This window comes from Talpa occidentalis, unplaced genomic scaffold, assembly GCF_014898055.3.
Source record: "Talpa occidentalis isolate TD23 unplaced genomic scaffold, MPIMG_talOcc4v2.1 talOcc4.6, whole genome shotgun sequence".
NCBI classification, from domain to species: Eukaryota; Metazoa; Chordata; class Mammalia; order Eulipotyphla; family Talpidae; genus Talpa; species Talpa occidentalis.
The window spans coordinates 69,851,537-69,873,613 of NW_023604972.1; the positions used below are offsets into that span (position 1 = coordinate 69,851,537).

The 22,077-nt window shown below is 38.4% G+C and overlaps 1 long non-coding RNA gene across 1 annotated transcript in view; it reads left to right on the forward strand.

The window, feature by feature from the left end:
* Window positions 1–22,077, forward strand: part of LOC129144765 (uncharacterized) — a 45,528-nt gene that overhangs the window by 14,584 nt on the left and 8,867 nt on the right. Inside the window, exon 2 of the long non-coding RNA XR_008549328.1 lies at window positions 21,657–21,730. This is a non-coding gene — a long non-coding RNA (uncharacterized LOC129144765). The remainder of the gene's footprint in view (window positions 1–21,656; window positions 21,731–22,077) is intronic.

The window sequence follows — 22,077 nt, forward strand, 5'->3', positions numbered from 1 at the left end:
GCGCCATTAGAGAAAAACAGACTCCTGAGACCTACAAACAGCCCCAGGCCAGCCAGTAAGCATGTGTAGAAAAGCGCCATGCTTGAAAAGCAAACGAGGATCCCGGCTGCCCAGGTCCCCACGCCTGCAACCTAAGCTTGAGGGGAGACATGCGGGGGCCCTAACTGAGGTGAATGTCTCTCCCTGAGTAATCAGAAACCAGGCGCCCGGACACGGTAGCAGAGTGCAAAAGGTGCCATTTCTGCAGACACTGAACTGGGCTACAGCCTGCGTCCTGGACCTGAGGGCTTTGGAACTGAGACCTGGGGCATGAAATTCGGGGCGTGGGTTCCCCACAACGGTGGGGCACAAGGCAGACACAGCACCCCAAAGCCATTGAGGCTTTCCCCACCACTCCCACTCTGTTCCCCATCCCACAGGGTGATAAAAACAGCTCCCTAAGGACACTAGGAGTGATCTCTGGCACCACCTAGCGACCAGAAAAAAAAAATCACCAACACCTCATAGAACAGGGACCTTTCTTCAATAAAGACTGCTTGAAACCAGCAGAAGCCTCCTGGAGGAGCCAGTGGTGAGCTGGGAAGTTTGCCCACACCAGGCCCCTTCTGACCAGCAGTCCGAACCCAGAGGGGGAGTGGGCACCCATGGCAGGGGCAGACCAGGCGCGCAGAAGAGTGTGCCTGAGACCGGGAGTGCAGGGAGTGCGTCCTGCATTGCCATTTTAGAACAGGGACATTTCTTCAGTAAAGACTGCCTGAAACCAGCAGAAGGCTCCCTCAGGACCAGAGGTGAGCTGGGAAGTTTGCCCATGCCAGACCCATTCTGGCCTGCAGTCCCAGCCCAGAGGGGGAGCAGGAACCCACTGCCGGGGCAGACCTGGCTCGCAGGGAGTGCGTCCCACATCACCAGTTTAGTACAGGGACCTTTCTTCAGTAAAGACTGCTTGAAACCGACAGATGGCTCCCGGAGGAGCCAGAGGGGAGCGGAGAAGTTCACCCAAGATGCCGGCCAGTCCCAGCAACACAGTGTCCCAATGCATATGGCAAATTAGAAAACAGACAGTAGGGAGTAAAAGAACCACACACAAACTAGCAACTCCTCAGGAAAAAAGCACACCACAAAAGAAAACCACCCCCCAGATTGCAATGACAATAACTTCAAAGAACTTCTGAGCCTTCCAAAAAGAGAATTTAAAATTGCCATGATTAAAAAACTGACAGAAGTCATAAAGGAAAATAATGATATGGGAAAAATAATCAATGATCAGAAGAATGAAATTGAGTTCCTAAAGAGGAAAGTAAAAGAAATGCAGGAGATCAAAGAACTAATGGAGGCACTAAAAAACTCTGGGAAAAGCAATGAAAGCAGAATAGATAAAATGGAAGAACGAATAAGTGCTCTTGAAGACACAGAAATAAAAAGAACCAAAACAGAAAAGGAAAGAGAAGTAAGAAGGAAGAAGACCGAAGAAAGACATTGGGAACTATCTGACTCCATGAGGAAAGAAATATAAGAGCTATAGGAATACCAGAAGGAGAGGAGCGATATGTAGGAACAGAGAAAATATTCAAGGAGATAATTGAAGACAACTTCCTAAATGTGAAGAAGGAGCTGAAAATTGATATACAAGAAGCAAGAAGAACACTGAACTTCCATGATGAAAGGAGAAATACAGCAAGACACATAATAGTAAAGCTCCCAAGAATCCAGGACAAAGGAAAAACTAATGAAGCTGACAAGAGGGAAGAAACAGATAACATTCAAAGGAAAACCAATCAGACTGACATCAGACTTCTCTGAAGAAACACTACAGACAAGGAGAGAGTGGAGGGACATAGTCAACAGACTCCAAGAAAACAGATGCCAACCAAGAATACTCTATCCCGCAAAGCTCTCCTTCCTCTATGAAGAAAGAATAAGGACCTTCCCAGACAAACAGAAACTCTGGAATTTCATTACGACTAAACCCCCACTCCAAAAAATACTACGAGGAGTCCTAAAGCCAGAACCGCAGAGGGACAAATAACAACAAAAGAAGGCCAAAAAAAAAAGTTATTAAAAGAATAAATAAAATCAAAGGAAAAACAAACACAATGGCAAATACAGATGCTAACATATCAATATTAACTTTAAATGTAAATGGACTAAACTCTTCAATAAAAGACACAGAGTCGCAGGCTGGATTAAGAAACAAAACCCAACCTTTTGCTGTCTCCAGGAAACACAATTAGCTACAAAAGATAAAAATAGACTCAAAGTTAAAGAATGGAAAAAAATCCTACAAGCAAATGGACCAAAAAAAAAAAAAAGCAAGAACAGCTATACTCATCAGATAAAACAGATTTCAAACTCAAAAAGATAAAAAGAGACCCCAACGGTCACTACATAATGATCAAGGGGACAATACTTCAAGAAGAAATAACAATCATTAACATATATTCACCAAACAAAGGAGCACAAAAATATATCTGACAACTATTGTCATCTCTGAAAACAGACATCAGAGAAAACACATACGTAGTGGGAGATTTCAACACACCACTATCAACAATGGATAGATCAATGAGACAAAAAATAAGTAAAGACACTAAAGCTCTAAATAAGGATCTAGAGTGCTTGGGCTTAACAGACATCCATAGAACACTAAACCCCAAAAAAACGGAGTACACATTTTTCTCAAGTGCACACAGATCATTCCCCAGGATCGATCACATACTGGGACACAAGACAAACATCAAAAGATACACCAAGATCGAAATCATACCAACCATCTTTTCTGACCATGATGGCATCAAACTAGAAATAAACCATAAAAAGAAGGCAAGGAACTCTCCTACCTAATGGAGATTGAAAACCACACTGCTGGAAGACCAATGGACTAATGAGGAGATCAAAGAAGAAATTAAAAAATTCTTTGAATTGAATGACAAGGAGGACACCAATTTCCTAAATGTATGGGATGCAGCAAAAGCAGTAATAAGAGGAAAATATATAGCAATAGAGGCTCACATCAAGAAACAAGAAAGAACTCAAAGAAACAACCTAATCTCGAAGCTCAAAGACCTAGAAAAAGAACAACAAAAACCAGTAGAAAAAAAGAAATAATAAAACCAAAGCAGAAATAAATGAAATCAAAATTAAAAAAACAATCCAAAAGATCAATGAAACCAAGAGCTGGTCCTTCGAAAAAATAAATAAAATAGACAAACCCCTAGCCAGGTTCACAAAGGAAAAAAGGGAGAAAGCACAAGTAAACAGGATCATCAATGAAAGAGGAGAAATCACAACAGACACAGCAGAAATCAAAAGAATAATCAGTAACTACTATGAACAGTTATATGGAAACAAGTTCAACAATCTAGACGAGATGGACAAATTCCTACAACTCTACAATCACCCAAAGCTAGATAAAGAAGAAATAGAACACCTAAACAGACAAATTACAAGCAGCGAAATTGAAATGGCAATCAAAAACCTCCCCAAAAACAAAAGCCCAGGACCTGATGGATTTACAAATGAATTCTACCTAACATTCAGAGACAAATTAGTGCCTATCCTTCACAAACTCTTCCTGAAAATTGAGAAGGAAGGGACAATACCAAACACGTTCTATGAAGCCAACATTACACTAATACCAAAACTGAACAAGGACAACACAAAAAGAAAACTACAGGCCAATCTCGCTAATGAACACTTATGCAAAAATCCTCAATAAAATTTTAGCTATCAGAATCCAACAATGTATCCATAAGATAATTCACCACAACCAAGTAGGATTCATTCCAGGGACACAGGATGGTTCAACATCTGAAAATCAATCAACATCCAACACATCAACAAAAAGAAATATAAAAACCATATGAAAATATCAATAGATGCAGAGAAATCTTTCAACAAAGTGCAACACCCATTCATGATAAAAGCCCTTGAAATTCTTGGGATACAAGGAACATACCTCAACATCATAAAGGCCATATATGACAAGCCAACAGCCAGTATCATTCTCAATGGTGAAAAGCTGAAAGCAATTCCATTAAGATCTGGAACAAGACAAGGATGTCCACTCTCACCACTGCTTTTTAATATAATACTGGAAGTCCTAGCCAGAGCAATAAGACAAGAGAAAGACATACAAGGAATCCAAATAGGAAAAGAAGAAGTCAAACTATCACTATTTGCAGATGATACGATAATATACATAGAGAACCCCCAAAACTCCTAGAAAACCTAATTCAACTCATCAATCAGTTCAGTAAAGTGGCAGGATACAAAATAAACATGCAAAAGTCAGCAGCCTTCCCATACACAAACAATAAATCTGAAGAAGAAGAAATAAAAAAAAATCTCTTTTATTATCGAAACAAAAAATATCAAATACTTGGGAATAAATCAAACAAAAGAGGTAAAGGACCTATGCAAAGAAAACTTTAAAACACTGCTAAAAGAAATAGAAGACACAAAGAAATGGAAAGACATCCCCTGCTCATGGATTGGAAGAATAAACGTTATTAAAATGGCCATCCTACCAAAAGCAATATACAGATTCAATGCTATTCCAATCAAAATTTCAATGTCATTCTTCAAAGAAATAGAACAATTATTGATGAAATTCATATGGAATCACAAAAAACCCCGAATAGCCAAAGCTCTCCTGAAAAAAAAAAAAAGAAGGGAATGGAGGCATCACACTCCCAGACTTCAAACTATACTATAAAGCCATAATCATCAAAACTGCATGTTATTGGAACAAGAACAGACACACAGACCAATGGAATCGAGTAGAAAATCCAGAAATAAACCCACAGATTTATGGTCAACTAATCTTTGACAAAGGAGCAAAGACTATGCATTGGAGCAAAGCAAGTCTGTTCAATAAATGGTGCTGGGAAAACTGGGTTGCTACATGCATAAGAATGAAGCTTGACTACTACCTCACACCATACACAAAAATCAACTCAAAATGGACTAAAGAACTAGACATAAGACCTGAAACTATAAAATACATAGAAGGAAATATAGGCAAAGCACTACATGATATGCACATTAAAGACATCTTTACAGACACATCACCCAAAGCAGTGATAGTGAAGGCAAAGATAAACAGCTGGGACTACATCAAATTGAAGAGCTTCTGCACAGCAAAAGAGACAATAACAAAAACAAAGAGAAACCCCACCGACTGGGAGAACATTTTTGCACACAACACTAATGATAAAGGACTGATCACAAAAATCTGCAAAGAGCTGATGAGACTCAACAACAACAAAGAAAATAATCTTGTCAAAAAATGGGCAGAAGAGCTAAAAAGAAACTTCTCTGAAGAGGAAATGCAAATGGCCAACAGGCATATGAAAAAATGTTCAACATCACTTGTCATCAGGGAAATGCAAATCAAAACTACCATGAGATACCATCTTACACCAGTGAGAATGGCACATATTAAAAAAAAACTAGAAACAACAAATGTTGGTGAGGATGTGGAGAAAAAGGAACTCTCCTACACTGTTGGTGGGAGTGCAAACTGGTCCAATCACTATGGAGAGCTGTGTGGAGATTTCTTGACCTACTAAACATAGAGCTTCCATATGATCCAGCGATTCAACTCCTAGGTATTTACCCAAAGGACACAGAAACATCAATTCCAAAGAGCACCTGCACCCCTATGTTTATAGCAGCACTGTTTAAAAAGCTAAGCTTTGGAAACAACCCAAATGCCCCAAAATAGATGACTGGATCAAGAAATCTGGTACATATACACCATGGAATATTACTCAGCATTCAAAAAAGATAAACACATGCAATTTGCAGCAACATGGATGGCACTGGAAGGGATCATGCTCAGCGAAATAAGCCAGAAAGAAAAAGAAAAATACCGGATGGTCTCACTCATAGCAGGAATCTAGAAAACTTAAATAAGGGACCAGGAAAATGAATAACTATAAGAAAGTGAAAATCAAAATCAACAAAAAGCTATGAACCAGAGACACTCTATGGGGGGGTGGGGAGCCGGGAGGGGAGGGCTTGGGGTCAAAATAAGGGGGTTGCAATTGTATGGGGAATATAAAAATAAAATTTATTTTAAAAAAATACTAGAAATATGGGCCTCCCCAGTGGCACAGCGGTTTAGCGCTGGGTTGCGAAGCTGCCCGCGACCTCTCGGCGCCGGTTCGATCCCCAGCTGCTCCCCGGCCACCGGAAGAGGATCCCACATGGCGCGCAGACATCTCATGCCGCCTGCTGCTCCCCTCAGCAGTGTACTTTGGTCCTTCTGCCTGCTCTGCTCCCCGCTCTGGCTCTGGTGAATTCTCTCACCCTCCCGTGCTTCTGACTGTACCCAGTGCATGTATAAACAAACAAACAAACAAACAAATAAATAAATAATACATGCCTCTTTAAAAAAAAAATACTAGAAACAGAAGTAATGAACTACAGAGTCTACCTTCCAATCTTGAGCTATGTATAATATGGGAGAGAAAAAGCAAGCTCCACTCAAAAATGTTGCAAGACAAGTGGTTTTATAAGGTGATTACTAATGTCAGTGGAAGGGAAAAGATTGCAGGAAGACTGCCTCAAGAAGCTGAGCATGTAGGGTGTTATTTCGGCCATGAAAGAGAAGGCTCAAATAAAAAAATTTCCTGGGAAAGAATGGGAGATTGGATCAGGAAGAATAACACATTATTGTTCAAAAGAATGGAAGTTAGAAGGAAACATCACCTGAACAGTGTCCTTCAGCAGTGACCAAGAAAAGTAGGTGTGTGAGGCTGGGAAGAACTAAGGATTCTCATAGATGTGGAGAGGTTGGAGCCAGTAAGGGATCAGTTGTCTCCTGTGCTCATTTGTTAGCTGGCGGGATGGACTAGTAGAGATTTGCATTCCCTAATTTGTGGGCCTGTTGAGGGATGCACTCAGGAAACTGATATTTACTTGAGTTCTGTAGCTTGTCAGAGACCTGAACTCCTGACCTTTGTACTCTCTTTACTCTAAATGTCTAGTGTCTTAGAAAAATAATGGCTGACCATTGTCAGATCGTAAAAACTAATGATTATTGGGAATTCACCGTAGTCAAACCCTGTACATTACATCTTACTCTTCTAACAATTCCATGTGATGTAGGCACTATCATTATATCCCTTCTACATATATCAAAAGCAAATATTGGAGAAGTTAAGTAACCAATGTCGAATAGCTACAAAATGGGAGACCTGGAACTGAACTTGAATGCTTCGACTCCAGAGTCCTCACTGTTAGCCAATATATTTTATCATTCATTATCACTTATGTTATGGCTTATTCACTCCCCTCTTTTTTTAAACAAAATTAGGTAGAAAAATACTTCTATCCCCCACTACTAAATACATAGTTGCATATGTCATACACCTGTTTTGCCCCGGTACATATCTAGTGTGGATGTGCTAGTTTTTTTTTTTTATTTTATTTTCATAGTCCCCATACAATTGCAACCCCCTTATTTTGACCCCATCCCTCCTTTCCCCGCCCCCCACTCCCCATAGGGTGTCTCTGGTTCATAGTTGTTTGTTGATTTTGATTTTTACTTTGTTATAGTTATTATTTTTCCTGGTCTCTTATCTAAGTTTTCTAGATTCCTGTTATGAGTGAGACCATCCGGTATTTTTCTTTTTCTTTCTGGCTTATTTCGCTCAGCATGATCCCTTCCTGCTCCATCCATGGATGTGCTAGTTTTGAGGCTGACTTTTTTTGATCATCTTTGGTTATCAGTTTGTGGAGGTACTCTCCTCTGGGGAATGAAGAAAGAAAGAAGGATAATCATAAAAGTGTGAGGCACTGCCCTTTTCCCATTTATTTCTAAAATTACCAGTATTATCTAAGAATTATACCTGCCTCCTCTTTCATCATAAGAAAGTAAAATAATGGCTTGAGAGTTTCTTGCATCTTTGGAATTTTTAGGTGGATACCCCATTTTTCCAATATTTAGGGAGAGTTGTTTGGGGATAAGACCTGGAGATGGTGGCTGGCAGGCACATATCCAATGTGCCTCCTGTCTCCTAGAGTCTCCTCACAGATGAGAACCTCTGAAGCAGAAGAGAACATCTCTGGTCATAGACATGACCTGTTCCTAGCAGAGGGTGGCTTTTATTCAGCAAATATTTTGAACATTTCTCTTGGGTTCCAGGTATGTACTGGGTGCCCTTCAGGAAATCACAGTTCGTCTAGGAGACCAAGCGGGTGAATAGAAACTTCTAATACCCTGTGGTGATTTTGCCATGGGAATACATATAGAATATGTATGGGGAAATCCTGAGGAAGAACTTGGATGTTCTCAGAAGCTTCTTCCAAGAGGTCATGGAACCATGATGCCACCAAAACAAACTTTTTCCCTCACAAAAGCAGAATGAAAAGACCATGAGGAGTTTTATTAGTTTTTATTCTTTGCATGGCCAGTGTTGCATTTTGATCATAAATGGATGTTTGTATGCAGACATGGCTACCTACAGAGCACACTGGAAAAAACTACAGAGGCACAGTTCTAAATCCATTCACTTGACTTTGTCACAATTAATAAAGTTACCTTCTTTTGTTCCCCTGCCACTCTGAAACAGTAGCAGATTGCCTCAGAATCATTTTAATGATGTGCTGTTTTGTTCCTTTGAGTACTCCATATTTTAGGTGCCAATTCACCTTTTCCTCTCATAAAGAAGAATCAGGAAAAAGAACAAGCAGAATGGCTGCACAATTTAAAATCCAGCATATTGAAAAGGTCATGGTACTATCACATACTATTCTAATTTCTAAATGTTTTAGGTCTTGTAAGTCCTTCAGACATTCCATTCTACTGACAAATGTTAAAAATGGGGTGGGAAAGGGCACAAATTATTTCATCTGCTTGTAAAATATGATATGCATAGGAAATGATGCCTAATTAATCCATGTTTTTGTAGCATTTCCATTTGGAGACCCATTTTGGATATACCTTTCTATGGGAAAGGTAAAAACGCGGACCTAGTTAGATTCATTCGAAAATTAAGCACATATCTCAGTAAGTTAGCATTTCAATCCTTTACCTTCCTAATATATTTTACTCGGTCTCACCCAGTAGGTATTTAGTGACTGATTTATTCTTAGTAAATTTCAACTAGAATGCTGGTAGTTAGCATTTACCCAGAGATAACACATTTTAAAATGGTTATGGCAGACATTGTTGGTGAGCATACAAAACTCCTTTTCTCCCCAGCTCTCTCCCACTTTCGACGATGAAAAGCATATTACTTGTTCAGACTCCCTTGTAGCTAGAGGTAGCTCTCTCATTCATATTGTAAGTGAAAATCTGCTGAAAAGAGTTTGGGGAAGCCAAAGCTCATGCATACTTCTTCTTTCTACATGGAACTGGGGAACAATATCTAGATATCCACTAGCCATGATGTGACCATGAAGCAATTAGCCAACTTGCTAGGGGAGTTGGAAGAGAAAGGCAAAAGCATACTGAGACACCTACCTACCTACCTATCCATGGATGGCTTATTAGATGGGCAGGGGGCAGGGGGTGCCTCTGTTTGTGTGTTCAGGGTAGCGGGATGGTGATTTTCTGTTACTTGTACTTGAAAGTATTCTGAAATGTTGAAGTGTTTTTATAAACAATATCTTATTTGAACTTTATGACAAACCTGTGTGGTAGATTTTCAATATTGCTATTAAAATGACAGAGAAAGGGAATTAATTGAGTAACAGTTAAGAGCAAACACTAGAAAAAATGGGCCAGGAGTCAAGATCTAGAAATCTTAAATTCTCTGTACTTTTTTCTACCACCCCCCCTCCCAGTCTCTACCTAGAAGATTTTGTACTGAGAAAGAAAGACACTACATCAAAGAGATAATTGATCCATCTACTGAGTGACTTCAGATTTTGCTCTCCCTCTGTGATTACTAAAGTATTAGTGCATATACTTCTGCTCCTTCTGTTTTAGTGTCATATTTGCAATATTTCCCATCAACAGTATAGTTAAAGTGGGGTTAATTAGAATGAGAAATATGAAAAATGTCTCTTAATTCAGGAAACACCAATGAACTTTTCTCATAGCCAGAAAGACGAACAATAATATGAATATACCTTTAGACTAGAAGGTAGATAAATTTTTCCTTTTTTTAATAACAAAAATTTTTTTAACATCTTTGTTTATTTTTTCATACAATTGGGTGTGTTCTTTCAAGTGTGGTCACCATAATTTTCCCATCACCAAAGTTCCCACAGTCCTCTTCCACACTCAACCATGCTCTCTTCCCCACCTGTTTAATGTTCTCCTTCTCCACCTCTCCCTCCCCTCTTGAGTATCTCTGATCTACAGTATACTTTCAAGGGTCAGTCATACAGTCTGTCTTTTGCCTAATCCATTATTTAGTTTTTCTAGACTCTACATATAAGTGAAACCATCTTGGATTTATCTTTCTCCTTCTGGCTCATTTATCTTAGAATAATCACTTTCAATTCCATTTGAGTTACCTCAAATGGCATGAGTTTATCTTTTTTGATTGCTGAGTAGTATTCCATTGTGTACAGGTACCACATTTTCTTCATTTATTCATATGTTCTAGTGCATTTAGATTGTTTACATATCTTGGCTATTGTAAATAGCGCTGCTATACACATAATGATGCGTATTTCCTTCCTTTCAAATTGGTGTTTTTGTGCTCTTTGGATAGATACTTAGGAGTGAATTGGTGAGCCATATGGTAAATCCACTTTTAGTCTTTTGAGGAATCTCCACATTTCTTTCCATAGGGGCTGGATCAATCTACATTCCCACTGACAATATAGTCATGTTCTTTTCTGTCTACACCCTAACCAACACTTGTTGTTTGTAATTTTTACAAACTTGTTATTTGTAAATTTTTTTCCAAATGACTAATAAGAGAGGTTCCTTTGCCAGTTCCAGGGCTTCTCTCACAATCTTAGCAGGTCCATCCCCTGGCCAGTAATTATAATGAATAGATATGAACCATTAATAAAACATGAGAATATGTCCTCTATAAAAGATGGTTTCCTCTTCCATGATATGAACAGACTGGTTATAACTCCTATTTTATGACAAGACAAAGCCAATTCACTACAGATGGCAAAATGAAAAAAACAGAAAAAACCTTGATTCATCATGACAGGGCTGAGTGGCAGAACTTAACCCTGAAAGATCCTTACCTTTGGAATTCTTTTTATTCTTGGTAGTATTTTTTTGAGCAAAATTGAGAAAGATGAAGCTATATACACTGATTGTACAGTTTCCTGATCTTAGCAGAGATTCAGTCCAACTTGGAAGCACAGCAGGATAGTTTCCATCTGAAACTAATCAGTCAGATAATATGGGAAGACTTCTAAACAAGGTCTGAGTATTTTCCTGCACATCAGTTTGCCATGTGGTCTAAACATTCAGTACTCCTTTACAATAGCTATGGTGTAAACCCAGCCTGGAGACAACAGTGACAAATTCAAGGATCAAATCTAATTAATAGCTGGGATTTTAAAAAATAGAATTGTTGGGCCTCCCTGGTGGCGCAGCAGTTGAGCACTGGGTTGCGAAGCTGCCCGCAGCCTCTGCATTGCCGGTTCGATCCCCAGCTGCTCCCCCGCCACCGGAGTAGGGACCCGCATAGCACGCAGACCTCTCCTGCAGCAGACCTCTCCTGCAGCCCGCTGCTCCCCTCAGCAGTGTACTTTGGTCCTTCTGCCTGCTCTGCTCCCCGCTCTGGCTCTGGTGAATTCTCTCACCCTCCTGCGCTTCTGACTGTACCCAGTGCTTGTATAAATAAATAAATCTTTAAAAAAAATACATAAAAAACAGACTTAAAAAAAAATAGAATTGTTAATGCTGTTAATCAAAAATTCTTCATTTGTGCACTAACATCTAAATATTTGTCTTTTTAACAATTAACAATATTTGGGGGTTTTGTTCCTGGGAAACTATGCTATAGAATATAAGTCAGGGTTCTGAGTGCAGGTTACCAGAATTCAAATCCTGCATCTGTCATTAACCATGTATATAGCACTGAGAAAGATATAGTATTCTTTGTCCTAGTCTCCCCATCTGTAAAATGGCATAATAATGGCATTTACTAAATAGGGTTTTTATGCAGGTCTATCATTTTTTCATCTTCAATAGACTTCAACAAGCTCTTGAACAGCCTAAACTTCATGTGAAATAATCTCAGTCTCATAAGAATGATGAAACTGTGGGAAAACAACAGAGTTGGAAGTGCTCTCCTGACTCGCCATTTTAGAACAGGGATCTCTGCATCCAGAACCCACCGACTGTGTGGAACTGGGAGAGGGCTGTCCCCACAGCCAGAGGTGAGCTGAATAGCCCCCATAAGCCAGGCCCCATCTGGTCCTCAGTTGGAGCCCAGAGAGGGGTCCAGCCACCACCAGGGCAGACCGTGGGTGCAGGGAAGTACCCTCCTGACTCACCATTTTAGAACAGGGATGTCTGCTTCCAGAACCCACCTAAACTGTGTGGAACTGGGAAAGGGCTGTCCCCACAGCCAGAGGTAAGCCAAAGGCCCCCATAAGCCAGGTCCCGCCTGGCAGAGTGTTGGAGCCCAGAGGGGGATCCAGTGATTTGGAGCCCAATGGGTGATCCAGCCACTGCCAGGGCAGTCTGTGGGACCTCAAGACCCACCTCTGGAATTAGACAAATACAGAAGGAGATTTTCTGTGATAGTGGCCATTAACACATCCATAGTACCACTGCCCTACTGCATTGGACTCAATTGGACCACCAGTTTCCGACATCCCAGAAAGAGCACACAAAAGAGATGCCAGCCAGTACCAGCTACACAGTGTCCCAATGCATAGGACAAATTAGAAAACAAGCAGCAGGGAGAAGAAAAATTACAAGCAATCAAGCACGTCCCCAGGGAAAAGACACACCACAAAAAGACAATCAAAACACTAGAGTGCAACAACAGTGACTTAGAGGAACTTATGAGTCTTCCCAATAGAGAATTTAAAGTTGCCAGGATTAAAAAACTGAAAGAAGTTGAAAATGATATGGGAAAAATAATCAACGATATGGGAAAAATAATCAGTGATCAGACAAATGAAATTAAGTCCCTTTAGAGGGAAGTGAAAGAAATGCAGGAGATCAAAGGATTAATATAGGATCTAAAGAACTCTGGGAAAAGTAATGAAAACAAAATAGATGAAATGGAAGAATGAATAAGTACTCTCGAAGACACAGAAATAAAAAGAACCAAAACAGAAAAGAATAGAGAACTACAAAGGAAAAAGAATGAAGAAAGACTTTGTGAACTATCTGACTCCATGAGGAAAGGAAATATAAGAGTTATAGGAATCCCAGAAAGAGAGGAGAGAAACCTAGGAACAGAGAAAATATTCCAGGAAATAATTGAAGAGAACTTCCCAAATATGAAGAAGCTGAAAATAGACATACAAGAAGCAAGAAGAACACCAAACTTCCATGACGAAAGTAAAAATACAGCAAGACACATAATAGTAAAGCTCCCAAGAATCCAAGACAAGGAAAAAATAATGAAGCTGACAAGAGGGAAGAAACAGATAACATACAAAGGAAAACCAGTCAGGTTGACATCAGACTTCTCCGAAGAAACACTATGGGCAAGGAAAGAGTGGAGGGACAAAGTCAACAAATTTCAAGACAACAAATGCCAACCAAGAATACTCTATCCTGCAAAGCTTTCCTTTTTCTATGAAGAAAAAATAAGGACCTTCTCAGACAAACAGAAACTCTGGAATTTCATTACAACTAAACCCCCACTCCAAAAAATACTACAAGGAGTCCTAAAGCCAGAACCAACAGAGGGATGAATAAGAATGAAACAAGAATATCTCTCTATCTATTTATCTATCTATCTATCTACACATATACATACATATATAAATAAATAAATAAAACCAGAGAAAAGACAAACAAATGGCAAATATAGATGCTAACATATCAACATTAACTCTAAATGTAAATGGACTAAACTCTTCAATAAAAAGACACAGAGTCGCAGGCTGGATTAAGAAACAAAACCCAACCTTTTGCTGTCTCCAGGAAACACATTTAACTACAAAAAATAAAAATAGACTGAAAGTAAAAGGATGGAAAACGATCCTACAAGCAAATGGACCAAAAAGAAGGTAGGGACAGCTATACTTATATCAGATAAAACAGATTTCAAACTCAAAAAGGTAAAAAGAGACCCAGACGATCACTACATTATGATCAAGGGGACAATAGTTCACGAAGAATGAAGAAAATGTGTCTAGTCTTTGCATATTCCACATCTAAACTACAAATAAATGGGCTATGGAAATGACAATATGAAGCTCAATTTAAAAAGCTGGAAAGAGGATCAACTACCCAAGCCACAGGACATAATATTACAAATGACCATAATTTCACGATTGAAAACATATCGGGTATAATGTTATTACTAGTCACAACATTAGTTATAAAATTATAGCACAACTGAAAACATGGAAAAACTGAAGACATCTAAATCCTTCCACACACTCATTCTGATGCAGGAACTATAACAGCTGTATTCTCTGGGAAATCTGTGCCCCTGCATTCATTTTCCAAGATGGAAAAAATAGTAATTGGTAGCTATTTTTATTATTGGCTAATAGAATTGCAAGCATCTTCACTTTCTCCCCTATACTTTTGGATGACAATCCTTTTGCTTGAATTTGAGGGGGTTGCCATGACTCTATTTGGAATTTTTTAAACTAATATTATGGTTATTTAACATTTATACACTTCATGACAAAATTAAATTGTATCTTAAAACGAGTTGTGCTATGTTATAATCTTATAATTAATGTCATAACTAGTAACATTATACCCAAAATGCTTTCAATCATACAATCATGACCATTTGTAACCTGGTAATAAGTCCTTGGATTATCTCAATTCTGAAGGTTGTATAAGTGGTGCTGATTTCAGTAAGTGACTCCAGTAAATTTTCTCTCTACCTCATATTCTCAGTGGCTGACTGTACTTGTGCTAGTTATCACCCACCTGTACACTGCAATTTAAAAATTTTCCCTCACAGTACAGTCAAGACTCTCACAAATGCTTTCCCAATAGGATGTCTTTCATCAACAGTCTAACATTTTATGCTTCTTTGCATATATTTTAATTTTACTCTTTTCAGAGAATTATCACTAGCTATCCTATAAGCAAAAGATTCTGGAAGGAAAATTATGGTACCTGGGTTTTCTTTTTTTACATTTGAACTGCAGAATTCTACAGCAGGATAAATACTCTTATTTGTTACAGTCACCTTATCTGTAGAAAACAGTACTCACACTTCAGATAAGGCCATTGGATATACTGATGTTTCAGTCATAACACAATGTGATAAGTAATCTCTAACTTTCTTGCTTAGATTTTTTTTTTGGATATGGCTTCACTCCATTTTCTTATAAATTCTCAGCTGTAAACTTAAAACTACCCAACCTCTTTCCTATATCAAAGTCCTTTATTTAATTATTCCTTCATGATTTGACTGCTTAGACTAGCAGAGACACTAAGATGAAGAAAGCATAGATTATTTTCTATAATTTCAGTAATTAATAAAACTAATAGCAGCAATATTTTTAACATTAGCATGCAGAAGAATGGCATAGATAAATACTACTTAAATGAAATATAAATATTTTATTAAACTACTAGCTTCTACAAGAAAAATCTTTTTCCCTGATGTTAAAAGAAACAACAAAACTGTCCTCTGTTCTGTTTAAATGTTCCTAAAGAAAAATCAATGACTTATTTGAAAGTGATTCCTAAATAAATTCAAATAAAGAAGATATAGGGTATTTGCAAAATGTGGAAAACTCATTCATGATAAAATGACAAATCTAAGAAGGAGAATAGCATAAAGATTGTGCAGGGGACACATTACTTGGTTGTGAAAGAGAAACAGAATCATGAATGTTGCAAATAATAATTTTTTTAATTAAAGGGAGAGAGAAAACTATTGTTACATGTTTCCCTATGGCAGAGTAGGAAAGGTTTAAATGACCTGAAATGCTCTGAGATAACAAATTACATGAGATTTTCTTGGAGAGATTTAGAAAATTAACTAAAAATTATCATTTTCTGCCAGCAAGAAAAAATAGTTATAAGCATAGCTTTGACCCCAGAGTTCTGGAAGGAGGGCTGCCTGAGGCATATGAGACCAGAGAAAAGAAGAAAAAACAAATGATAGCTTCAATGGTGATGATGACATTGTTGTTGTTGTTGTTGTGATGATGATGATGATGATGATGATGATGATGATGACGACATCGACCACGACCACGATGACTAGACAACAACAACAACTATGAATAGCTATACTTTAGGGCAAAAAGTATGTGGCAGATACTGTACTCAGTGCTTATTCATTTGCTTCTCTGAATGGTCCTCAGAGAACATTATTACTAATGTTTTACTTTTGAGAAAATCATTGGTTAGAAAGGTGATGTTATTTTCACAGGGTCACTATTGGATCATAACCTGTGGTTTGGAAATTGCTCTAACTTCTGTCACTTGGGAAAACACTTTAGTGTCAGAGATTTCTCCATCACTTCTGCCTACCTCTTATAATTCTGCATCCAATGGATACCTTTCCATGTCCAGTCAGAGTTAATAAGGGGGTATTATGGCCATAATACAGACCTTCTGGCTTTAGGAGCTTATTGATATCTGTATAATAACCAAATTAATTCTGACTCCTGTTGAAGCAATATTCATGTAAAATAATTGCCTACTGAAGAGAAACAATATTATTCAGGGGATGATCACCCAATCTGTGAATTGATATTTAGCAATAAAACCTTCCCAAAAATAATATTTTGAATTCACAGAAAGGGAATCTGAAAGGATTTCATAGTTAAAAGATGAGTGATTGCCCAGATTTTTGGCAAATTCTATGTTGGAATTAACAAATAAATTGCAGTTATGGATTTTTGGATTATTTTTTATGTGCAATGTATTTAGAATAATTACCACTACTTTCCATCCTATATCTTTTTAACTGTATGATAAGGTTGAAAGCACTGAATTCTTTGTTTGGCAACAGAGTTTTGCACATTTAAGTTTTTAAAAATTAATTTAAAAACCCCTAAAGTTTGTATAGCAATTTCACTTTATAATTACCTTACCAGATAGATAATAATATGGTTTCTTTTTTCATATGAGAAAACTAAGTTAGGAGAGCGTAGTGATATGCCCAGGTTCACCCAGCTGCTAAGAATTCTACCTGGTCCTTCCAAATTTCTCATACTGTCCTCAGTTCTGAGTGTCTGATATGTATTCCTTTGATTGTGTATTATTGCCTCAAGTCAGGAATGTTGTCTGGAAATAGGTATTCAAACTGTTTATTTAATGACTGAAAGAACAGGAAAGAATTTTTACATATTTTTTTCCGTTTCATTCATTTTCATACTTTTTATCAAAAGCACCTTCCTATCATAAATAGTGGCCTACCTATATAGACAGAAAATGAAGTTCAGAGAGGTTAATTAAGAGCCTAGAGTCATTTAAGTGATTTACTAGCAGAACAAGGAAAACTGAGCTCCAATTCAATCTTTTCTGAGTCCTTCTTTGCCTTTCTCAGTATAAAATGTCAGTCTCTTTCCAGCTTGTTCTGTGCATGGAACTTCCTGGTCATAAATGTATTTTTTTTTTTTTTGGTATGCCTACATACACATTTATGTGTCTGCCTCAAGCACATTTAGTGGAAGAACATGACACATTATATAAAAAACACAGCATCTGTCGATGAGTATTTCCCTTTTGAATCTCCACATCTCAATCTAATTGGATGTCAATGACAACGATTGTTTAGTGATTAAATTTCAGGCAAACAATTCCATTTTAAACATTGCTCATATTTAAAAAATTGACTTGGAAAAAAAGTCAGAAAGTACAAATTTTTAAAAATAAAGTTAAGCAATTTCATTGATTGATTATAGTTATTGGTCATATACATTTAAGTGAAAGATATTATTTGGCTTTTCATAAAAACAGGAAAAAGTGATATATAAGCATTCTTAATTAAAAAAATAGGCAGCAGTTTGAGCACAGCACTGTGAAGATGTCCGCAGCTTCTGCAGCATGGGTTCGATTCCTGGTCGGCCAGGGAGATACCCACATGGTGCGGCAGACATCTTCTGCCTCGCCCGCTGCTACCCTTAGCAGTGTCTTCAGTCCATCTGTCTGTTCTTCTCCCTACTCTGTCTCTGGTGAATACTCTCACCCACACCTCTGGCCTATACACCAGTTCTCATATAAATAAAAATAAACCTTTTTTTTAAATTTTTTTTAGATTTATTTTTTATTTATAAAAGAGCTGGGGTACAGTCCAGATGCGTGGGAGGGTGAGAGGATTCAAGAGACAGAGTGGGTAACAGAACAGGCAGACTGACGAAATACACTACTCTGGGGAGCAGTGGGCTAGGCAGGAGAGGTCGGCTCACCATGTGGGTTGCTCTGAGGCCGGTGGGGATCGAACTGTCACTGCAGAGGCTGCTAACAGCTTCACAGCGCTGTGCTCAACCACCTGCGCCACAGGGGAGGACCAAACCTTTTTTTTTTTTTTAAGAAAACATTAAAAAAAAAAAAGAGGGCCTCCCCGATGGCACAGTGGGTTGAGTTCCACGCTGTAAAGCTGTCTGCAGCCTCTGCAGCACATGTTCAATTCCTGGCCAGCCAGGAAGAAACCCACATGGCGCGGCAGACCTCTCTTGCCTCACCCGCTGCTCCCCTCAGTAGTGTCTTCAGTCAGTCTGCCTGTCCTGCTCTCTGCTCTGTCTCTGGTGAATTCTTTCACCCTCCCATGCCCCTGACTGTACCCCAGTTCTTGTATAAATAAATAAATCTTTAAAAAAATAATAAAATGATAAAAAAATAAATGAAAAAGAACCAGGGTGTAGGCCAGAGGTGTGGGAGGGTGAGATGATTCACCAGAGACAGAGCAGGGAACAGAGCAGGGAACAGAACAGGCAGATCGACTGAAATACACTGCTGAGGGGAGCAGCAGGAGAGACAGGAGAGGTCTGCCTCACCTTGTGGGTATCTCACCAGCCTGCCTGGATCCAACCCATACTGCAGAGGTTGTGGACAGCTTCACAGCACTGGGCTCAACTGCCTGCACCACAAGGGAGGCCCTCATTCACTTTCATTTTAATTTAACTGAACTTCTGTTACAAATGGTATCCTAGATGAGGAATTTGCATTCTTATTAGAGAATGGTGATTTCACTTTCTACCTTGAAGTGAATCCAATGCAGAATCGAGTCAACACAATAACATAGTACTTTTATAACTTCAATATCATAATATTTGGCTTTTGCTTTATATCACACACTTTCCCAGCTGGTGGGCAACTTCTGTTTAGCTATGTGTATTATATTAGTAATGAGGAAAAGAGATATCATACATGTTGTGAAACTAATGAGACCAACATTCTGGTGTAATTTTAGGATACAATAATGCATCTGTTTGAAGGTTTTTGACTTGTTTTCTTGTAAGTCCTGTACTCCAGGCACAACGGTATGTATAATTATCTAAATCTAGCAGGGGCTTGGAAGTAGCAGTGGAATATAGTGCAAAGTGTGTAGTCAGCAAGGAAAAAAGACTCAGGAAGTAATGATGAAGAAAGTAGATACCAAGACATGAGTCAAATCAGATGATGCAAACAGGAGTCCACACTGCCAAGACAAGTCAAAGGAGCAGATGACAAAGCAGCAAAACTATCTGGAGATTCAAGTCCCTGTCCTTGGAGTCAAACAAGATTTAAAAGAAGAAAGTTTCCTATATTAGTTTTAGGAATCCACTAATCTCATGGGAGTTAATTCTCTAATACAGAGCTTCTAAAATTTAAAATGCCTATTAATCCCATGGAGAACTTTTAAAATACAGAAACAAATCAGAAAGAGAAGGGCAAATGAAAGATGGTTTCACTTATATGTGAAACAAAAAGAAAAAAACAAAGGAACATACAAAACTGAACTGAAACAAACACTAGAAATTTGACTGTGCAATTGAGACTGCTAGACTGGGTGAGAGATAACAAAGGGTGGAGGAACCCAGTGGTGTCTGGTGGGGATGATGGTGCTTGGGCAGTGGGTGTGGTGTGGGTAACATACCTCTAAAGAGGTATGAGCCTATACATCTAAATCATATACAGTGTCATAAGCCAAATCTTCCTCAATTTAAAAATAATGCAGGGCATCCCTGGTGGCACAAGGGATTAAGACACAACCTATGAAACTATCCACAGCCACTGCAGCATGAGTTTGATCCCCAGCTGGCCAGGGAGCTACTCACATGGCACAGCAGACCTCTCCTGACTTGTCCACTGCTCCCCTCAGCAGTGTATTTCAGTTAATCTGCCTGTTCTGTTCCTCACTCTGTCTCTGATGAATCCTCTCACCCCCCACACCTCTGGCCTGTACCCCAGCTCTTGTATGCATAAATAAATAAATCTTTAAAAAATATATAAATAATGCATATTTAAAAAAATTAAAAATATACGATAAAAATAGACAAAGACTTTTTTTAAATAAATACAATAAAATGGGATCCAAGAGGTCTGAAATGAGGCCTAAGAATATCCATTTTTTACATGCTTCTAGATGATACTGATGTTGCTCATACAGGCCCCTGTATTGTACAAGAAAATATAAAACCAGCCCAGGTATAGGCAAAGTAGACAAGAGGAATGTTGACTGGAGTGGAGAATATTGAGTTCGGAAGCAAATGTAGTTCCTAACAAAGGCAGAACCTGCAAGTTTAATGTATTTCAGATGCAAAATAAAACTTGGTTGATGGTGGCTTGTTGAATTGTCCACTTGAAAGATATTATTAAAGTCCTAACTCCCAGTGCCTCAAAATGTGATTGACCTTTGGAGGGTATTCAAGTTAAAATGTGGTCATTTGTCCATGATCTAATTCAATATGAAAGTTATACACATTAATATTTGGACACAGATGCAGGGACACACAGAAGAAGGATCTGCAGACACACAGGGAAAAAGATAACTGTGTATAGATATAAGTGAGTGAACACAAAGAAGTGCAGGCTAACACTAGAAGTTAGAAGAGGTCAGGAAGGAATCTTCCCTAGAACTATCAGGGGGTATGGCACTGGCAACACCTTGACTTCAAACTTGTATGCTCCAGAACTATGAGACCATACATTTATTTTGCTCTAAACCATACACTTTTGTACTTGTTAAATTTGTACTTGGCCACATTTTGAATAAACATTTAGCAAATGACAGCTAGACCTTTTGGAAAGATTTACTTCATTGTCCAAGGTATATAACTACGTAATAGAAAGAAATACCTGCCTTTGCCAATCAGTGCCTTTCTACTTCAGCAGGCTGCTTTCCAAGCACAGACAATGTACTGATCAATAAAGCAACACTTTCCAAACCTGAATTCTAAGATATTTTTCAAGTTTTGTTAAATGGTGCTGCACAGGGTTCATGGTTAACGAAATTTTAAAGCACGTCAAATACAGATGCATGTAAAAAAAGAGCTAGATTGAAAACTAGGGGAAAAACCCAAAACTATTGGAAAATTTACAGAACCTATTAAAGGTGCTGAATAAACAGATCCTTACTTTTTATAGCATAACACTTTCCCACCATATTCCTCTTATTACTCTACAGAATACCACTTTAGGAGAAGCTAGATGAAAGAATAAAATTCCCTGCAACTGAGAAAATTTATACCAACAAAACAGGTACTTTAAAATTTAAATGCATTTTATTTTAAACTATCCTGGAGACTCCCTGAGTTGTTTTTTGTTGTTTCTCTAAGGCAGGAAAGATAATGCCTTCTGGGATGAATTTAAGGAATGGATGTAAAGGTCTATCACAAATGTGAAGTAAGAGATCAGACAGAGTGACATCAGGTGAAATGGAACTGAGCAAAACTGATGGAGTTTGCAAAGAAAAATGAGAAAAGGGAAATCAAATATTTAAGGTCTATCTATGTGGTTACAGTCTGCCTTCGGAATAATCTCAATGAACAAAAAGATCTTTGATATTTACTGTACTTGGTATGTATGCAATGTATGACACAATTTCA